The sequence below is a fragment of the Macrobrachium nipponense genome, chromosome 22 (genome assembly GCF_015104395.2).
Source record: "Macrobrachium nipponense isolate FS-2020 chromosome 22, ASM1510439v2, whole genome shotgun sequence".
In the NCBI taxonomy this organism is placed as follows: domain Eukaryota; kingdom Metazoa; phylum Arthropoda; class Malacostraca; order Decapoda; family Palaemonidae; genus Macrobrachium; species Macrobrachium nipponense.
In genome coordinates, this window is record NC_087213.1 from 58,478,836 (window position 1) to 58,486,335 (window position 7,500).

Below are 7,500 nucleotides of genomic sequence, written 5' to 3' on the forward strand. Positions count from 1 at the left end.
TCTCTCTGTAACTTACGCAACGGTTAATGAGTATCGATTTGATCCTTTGGCTGTAAAACTTTTCAAAGGGTAGCTGTCTCTCTCTCTCTCTCTCTCTCTCTCTCTCTCTCTCTCTCTCTCTCATTTCACCCGACTGAATCAGAATTTCCAATGATCTAATTATGTTGATATATGAATTGCCCTCATTATTTCAAGTATGCTGTCCCCCCTTCCCCCTATCTGTCTCCCTCCTCATCCTCCTCCTCCCCACCTCCGCTTTTCTGCATTTTTCTTCCTTCCTCCAATAACCTCCCTCCCTCCCTCCAAGGTCCCTAATGCCCCCCCCAACCCACCCTCCTCTTTTCTCCCTTTTATTTCTTCCTCCAGTAACTCCCTTCCCTTCCCCCCCATTAACGACACCCCCCCCTCTCTCTCTCTCCTCCCCCTCTAAATTCCCCTCCCTCCCCCTCCCCCTACCCCACCCCTTAGGGCCACACACACATTTTTTTGTCTTGCTCAGCGTTGCTCCCTCCACTTCTGGCAGCTACCCCTCCCCTCCTTCCTCCCCCCTGCTACCCTCTCGTTAACTCCCCACCCTTGCAATTAACGTATTTTATGGGAGTCACGATAAGTAAATATGCCGTATTTCTTTTTCCTTTTTTTTTACTTTTTTTTTTTACTTTTTCTGCAATAATTAAGCAATCTTTTGTTCAACATTTGCTGTGTGAAGCCCACAGAACGCAGTATGGTAAACGTCGTGTTCATCGTGTTTTGAGTTCTGTTTGTCGTTTGGGTCGCTGAAGGTAATTCTCTACCTTGTTTTATTAATGGCTTTTGTCTGATTTTGTGGAGTCGTTATCGTCATTTATTTATTTATTTTTTTTTTTTTTTTTTGTGGTTAGATTCGTACGTTTTTCTGTATTTGCCTGCAACCTTGAAATTTGTTTTGAAAATGTTTCCTCTCCATGTTATACTTACGTACATATATACATATATAAATTATAAATATATATATATATATATATATATATATATATATATATATATATATATATCAACTGTAATAACCACAACAATGCTCTCTTAACTTCTATAATTCGTTGCTCCTTTTTGGATACGCTTAGCCTGTCGATCCAAGGTTCAAAGAAGTTTTTTGAAGAAATTGTGATGTCCAGTACCGGGAAGCGAACCCCACTTCCCATAATCCTTCTCGTGATCCGGTCGGCAACGTGACCTCTTTGCGATTATGAGACCTGGGTTCGTTCCCCGATACCGGACATCACAATTTCTTAAAAAAAAAATTCCTTTGAACTTGGATCATCAGGCTTTGTAGTGACAAGCGTATCCAAAAATGAACAAAGAATATGAAAAGTTTAGAGGTAAAAATGAGCAGTAGATTATATATATATATATATATATATATACTATATATATATATATATATATATATATATACATATATATATATATATATTTATATATATAATATATATATAGATATATTATGTATGTATATATATATATATATATATATATGAATAACTTGATCACGAAGTATATAAAAACGTGATGCTATGTATAAATAAAGGTTTTTTTGCCACGAAGGAAAAAAATGAAAAAAACGAGTACTTTCGGTCCTACTCGCTAACTCGTTTTTTCATTTTTTTCCTTCGTGGCAAAAAAAAACTTTATATATATATAATATATATATTATATATATATATATATATATATATATATATATATATATAATATAATCTACTTCTCTTTGATGTTGTGATCCCCTTCTGGAATATGCCATCAATCCGATATGAGGTTGCTGCCCCATGCCTTTGCTCGACTAAACTCGAAGGCGCTCCGGTGCCAACGGTATATAGTGCATCATGGTGATCACCCACCCATGATCTGCCCATAGCAAACGTGTCACTGTTGGAAGTATATACACGTGTATATACGTGTAAATAATGGGCAACCGCTGCTACGTGTACATATGCTTAATGCGGGCTATCCTGTTTTAGCTTTAGACAGGTACACAGCCAGATTTACCCTATAATATGTAATGGACCGCCCCGCTACCCGCCCCCTGTAAAATAAGTGACCATCTGTCACGCAGATGGCTCCATTGTGATGCCCCACCGAAATTCTCTTGTTCGGCAACGCCGACCAATTTATATTTGGGCGGACAAATCTTGACGCCCGGAGTGGTTTAAGCAATTCAAAATACATCCGAAATTAGTCGTTACCTTTAATCACCCGCTATTATTTCGGGTCGGGTTTGGTGTAGCCGAGTCTCTCTCTCTCTCTCTCTCTCTCTCTCTCTCTCTCTCTCTCTCTCTCTCTCTCTCTCTCCATAATCATATCACTTCTCGTTTTGGGGAGGTGGGGGGGATGAGATGGGAGGGGAGGAATGGGTTGGAGGGGGTTGGGTCCACTCCTAGTAAGTCCTCTCAAACCCCCTATCCCAGCCCCTTCCCTGTTGGGGAGGGGGAGAAGGATGAGATGGGAGGGGAAAATGAGTGGAGGGGGGTTGGATGTCCTCTCAAACCCCCTATACCAGCCCCGTCCCTGTAGAAGTAGGAGGGAGAAGGAGGGGTATGGGTAGGAGATCATCTCATACCCTCCTCCCAGCCCCTTCTCCCCCCCCCCCCCCCACCCCCCCCCCCCCCCCCCCCACCCCCGCCCATTGCCGGCATTTTCGGGGCCCACTATGAATAAAATTGAATTTTGGGTCAGTTGTTAGTGGTGGGTAGTTCAATCGCATTATTGTGATGGATCGGTCTATTCCATTCTTTCTGGTTTGTGATGGACTGATCGGCGGTATTAATATGGGCACCGGGGGCTTGGTTTTTAGGGGAGTTGCCCCCCTCGCCCTCCCCCCTCTTCTTCCCTCCCCTAACTCCCTCCCACCCTTCCCCCCGAACTCACAACCTAATTTTTTCCCCTGCCGCATGATATCTAGAGGGTCATTTTTTATCCGATGGTTCGTATTGGTGTAAATATATTTCCTTCGATGAATTTATCGTGACAGATATGTTTGCATTTTCTCCATAATGCATTTTTTTATGTTTTCCTTAATTTTTGGAAATGATGACTTTTTCTTAATAATGTTTATATTTGGTGCCTGTCTTTCCTTATTTAAAAATTATCGTAATATTTTTTTTATTGCGTAATTAGCGTGAGTACGGATTATCCGTAATTATTCTTTTCCTGATAATATCGGAATTAGTGTTATTTAATTTCAATTGGTTTTGAAATTCACCGCAGAGAAGTAGCATCGGCATCTATGATTATCGTTACATGATTGATATAAAATTGTTTTGCAATCTTTTATTTATTATTTGTTTTGTCTTTATATCTCTTAGCGCAAATTTAAATATTTTAGGGGACTTTTAATTTTAAACTCTTAAAAAATGTCTCAGCGGGACATGTTTTATCTAAACCTCTACAAAATCTTCATATGTATTAATATTAGCATGTTAATTTGCGTACTTTTCTAATAGGTAAAAATACTAAATATGAATCTGATGCCATGTTTTCTTAAAAAGTAAAGACTGCCACCCTTTTTTATATACGTATATATTTCTTGGAGGTTTGAATGGTCATAGGAAATTATGTATGCCTGGTAGGTCAGGCTAATTATGTCTTTACTCATGTGAAGCTGACATTGGTTTGTCAGTTACCATGTGCATGTTACGTATGGAACCGCAAGTACTTACAAACTAGGGACTGTATTAAGCCATTTTATAAACCCTGAGAGAGAGAGAGAGAGAGAGAGAGAGAGTGTGTTTAGGATGTTATATGTTACTTATACTATATGCGTCGCTTGTCAGTTCGTGGTCATATTAAAATTGACGGTTTATCAGCAGGAAATACGAGGTTAGGATAATATTATTATTATGCAGGGTGTACAGAAATGAATGAGCTCTCTCTCTCTGTCTCTCTCTGTCTCTGTCTCTGTCTCTCTCTCTCTCTGTCTCTCTCTCTGTCCTAAGTAGATTGAAAATAGAGTTGAATTTGTACATTCGGCCTTCATGTGTATATATATATATATATATATATATATATATATATATATATATGTGTGTGTGTGTGTGTGTGTGTGTGTGTGTGTGTGTGTGTGTGTGTGTGTGTTTCAAACGTCTGCAGAAAGACTGCGTAGGATTCCCATTAAACCTTATTAAAAAAAGAAGAAGAAAAAAAAAGGGAACACTACCAGCCTTGGTTAAGGGAAACCGCCAAAACCAGCTGGTACCTCGGCAGCCTTACTGTCTCCTCCTCCTCCTCCACCACCAGGCTGTGTGTGTGTTTGTGTGTGTGTGTGTATGTGTGCAAGGTTAGGCGTGAGCAGTACACAGCAGGCAATGGGGTGCTTCGGCGGGTATAGCGTGATACTGAGCCGTTTGTAGATAGTTTACGACCTCTGGCGGGCGCTGTTCGCCTCCTACGGGCGGGCGCTCTCCTACTAACAGTTTTATATATATTTTTTCCCCTTCCTTCTTCTTCTTCTTCCTTCTAATATACAGTGAGTTTAGCTCCCCGACGAACTAGGCTATGGCTGACGTAGATTTAGGTGTTAATGGTGTATATACATAAGTTTTTTCGGTAGATGAGAAATTGGTAACCAAAGACCTTTTTGAGAGATTGTGTTTAAAGCCGAGCTACTGTTGTTAAGCGTTTCAAAATGGTTCGGTAAAACACTGAAACTTAGGCATATGCACTCTAATACTCACACACACATACACCCACTAACACACACACAAAGCACATACACACGCTAACACTCATGCACACAAACACCCACTAACACACAAACCACATACACACAATGACACTCACGCACGCACTCACACATACTCATACACACACTAATACTCACAAACACACGCTAAAACTCGCATACACACTCATCCACACATTAACACTGATACACACATGCCAACAATCAAACACACACAAAGACGACTTTTTTTTTTTTTCTTTGTCTGTGCCAAATGGCATATTAGCTTTTACCAGATCCATCCTTTTCCCAATTGGCGAAGTTTTGTCAACAAACGGTAAATCAGGCTATAACTGTATTAGTCTTTTTTTATAAGGGGGGAGGGGGGATATCTAAACTGACATACAATATCGTGAAAGTTGTCTGATAAAGTGTTCATTCACGATACAACACTTGAGTTGTGAATGTTGCAGTTGTAAGTGTTGGGTTGTTTTTTTTATCTAGAGCGACTCACTCATGAAGGAAATAGCTTGATGTTGAATCCTGTATATATGTATATATATATATATATATATATATATATATATCTATATATATATATATATATATATATATATGTATGTATAAGTAAAAGCTATCTAGTACATACAACCTTGATATTAAAACAATTGTTGATATTTAGTGAGGTTATGAATGACCCTTGGAGTCTCTTACCCTGTGTTGATAAAAAATAATTAACTAATTAACGAAAATTATATTGTAGATTTACATTTTCAAGGACGACCTGGAAAGCTAGATACGACTTTGAGATCAAATAATAATAATAATAATAATAATAATAATAATAATAATAATAATAATAATAATAATAATAATATGAGCATTTATGCAAAAATGATGAGGTACTGTGAGCCATTACTGATTTCAGGTCAAAGGTGAAAGGTCACAATACAGTTGAGTTTTCTCTTCCACCTCTCTCCTCCTCCTCCATCACTCCCTTCCCTTTTCCCTCCTCCTCCTATTCCACCTCCCTTCCCTTCTCCCTCTTCCACTTTCCATCCTCCTCCTCCTTCTCCCTACCCTCCTCCTCTTCCTCTTCCTCCACCCCTTCCCTTTTCCCTCCTCCTCCTATCCCACCTCCCTTCCCTTCTCCCTCTTCCACCGCCTCCTCACCCTCCTTCTCTTTTTTTCCCTTCCCCATTCCCTTCTCTGTCCTCCTTTTCCACCCCCTTCCCTTTTCCCTCCTATTCCACCTCCCATCCCTTCTCCCTCTTCCACTTTCCATCCTCCTCTTCCTCCTCCCTACCCTCCTCCTCCTCCTCTTCCTCCTCCTCCTCCTCCTCCTTTCTTCTACTTCCCCTCTATTATCATATTTACTTTTCAGAAGGAGACAAAATCCATTTTGGAGTTCGAGAACTCCCTGATATTTACCGAAGCTGATTCATTTGTCCTTCAATTACTAATATGTTGTTAGTTAGTTTGTTTGTTTGTTTACTTCTTCGTTTGTGGTGTAGGGAACGAGGTGAGTCGTTATTAACCTTTATTGACTGTTGATGTTTTTGAAGGTGTATCTGTTTATACATACATACATACATACATACATGCATACACACACATATATATATATATATATATATATATATATATATATATATATATATATATATATATATATATATATATAATACTGCAATTCACTACGCAAATACAAATAATAACTTATATTTTTTTTTAAATTGTGAACTCTAAGCATTAAAATATATATTTGTCCTAAAGCCACAACTGAGATCCAACCATCAACCAATTTTGTCAAAACCAACCTTTGAAAAAAAACCCAAAAAACTTAAGTTATCGCTTGACTTTATATTTATTTGACAGTTACACGCTAATGAACAGTGCCAGGGTATTCCCCTGTCAATGCCGCCATGAAGATGAGATACCCTCTGAGTATGCCCTTTGAAGTGAAAAATGGGCAGCGGTAATTCACGCACAATAAGGAGTTTTGAGACTGACGAAGTTCAGCTTACTGTATGTCGGCATGGGACTGTAAATCTACAGGAATGCTTCAGTTATTCCCAGAAATGGAATGTATACTTCAGGCATTCCTAGAAATGGGATGTATGCTTCAGGTATTCCTAGAAATGGGATGTATGCTTCAGGTATTCCTAGAAATGGAATGTATGTTTCAGGTATTCCTAGAAATGGAATGTATGCTTCAGGTATTCCTAGAAATGGAATGTATGCTTCCGTTATTCTTAGAAATGGAATGCATGCTTCAGGTATTCTTAGAAATGGAATGTATGCTTCAGGTATTCCTAGAAATGGAATGGTGTACACTTTACCAGAGAGGTTTATGAAGTCAGATCCTTGTTGCTGTTATCATTATCCAGTGAAACCCTTAACAAGTAAAATGAGTAAAAATGAAAACAAGAATAATCCCCAAACGATCGTATATTCACCCACGTTCATGAAGATCCGTTGCCCCAATCTTGAGAATCAAAGTAACGCACAGGACCCCGTAGGGGTGTAGTGCCGTCAGTGAACCTCATGCGGTGCACTGTAGTACGCATTACTTTAGGTTCCTTGCAGCGTGCCTTTGGCCTCTCGCTGCAACCACTTTCGTTCCTTTTACTGTACCTCCTTTCATATTCTCTTACTTTCATCTTACTTTCCACCCTCTCCCAGCACTTGATTCATAGTGCAACTGCTTTTTGAGGTGTTCCTCCTGGTTACACCTTTCAAACCTTTTATTGTCAACTTCCATTTCAGCGCTGAATGAACTCACAGGTCCCAGTGCTTGGCCT

The 7,500-nt window shown here is 39.3% G+C and overlaps 1 long non-coding RNA gene across 1 annotated transcript in view; it reads left to right on the top strand.

The window, feature by feature from the left end:
- Positions 1 to 7,500, top strand: part of LOC135198404 (uncharacterized) — a 718,193-nt gene that overhangs the window by 634,410 nt on the left and 76,283 nt on the right. The gene's annotated exons all lie outside the window — the stretch shown is intronic.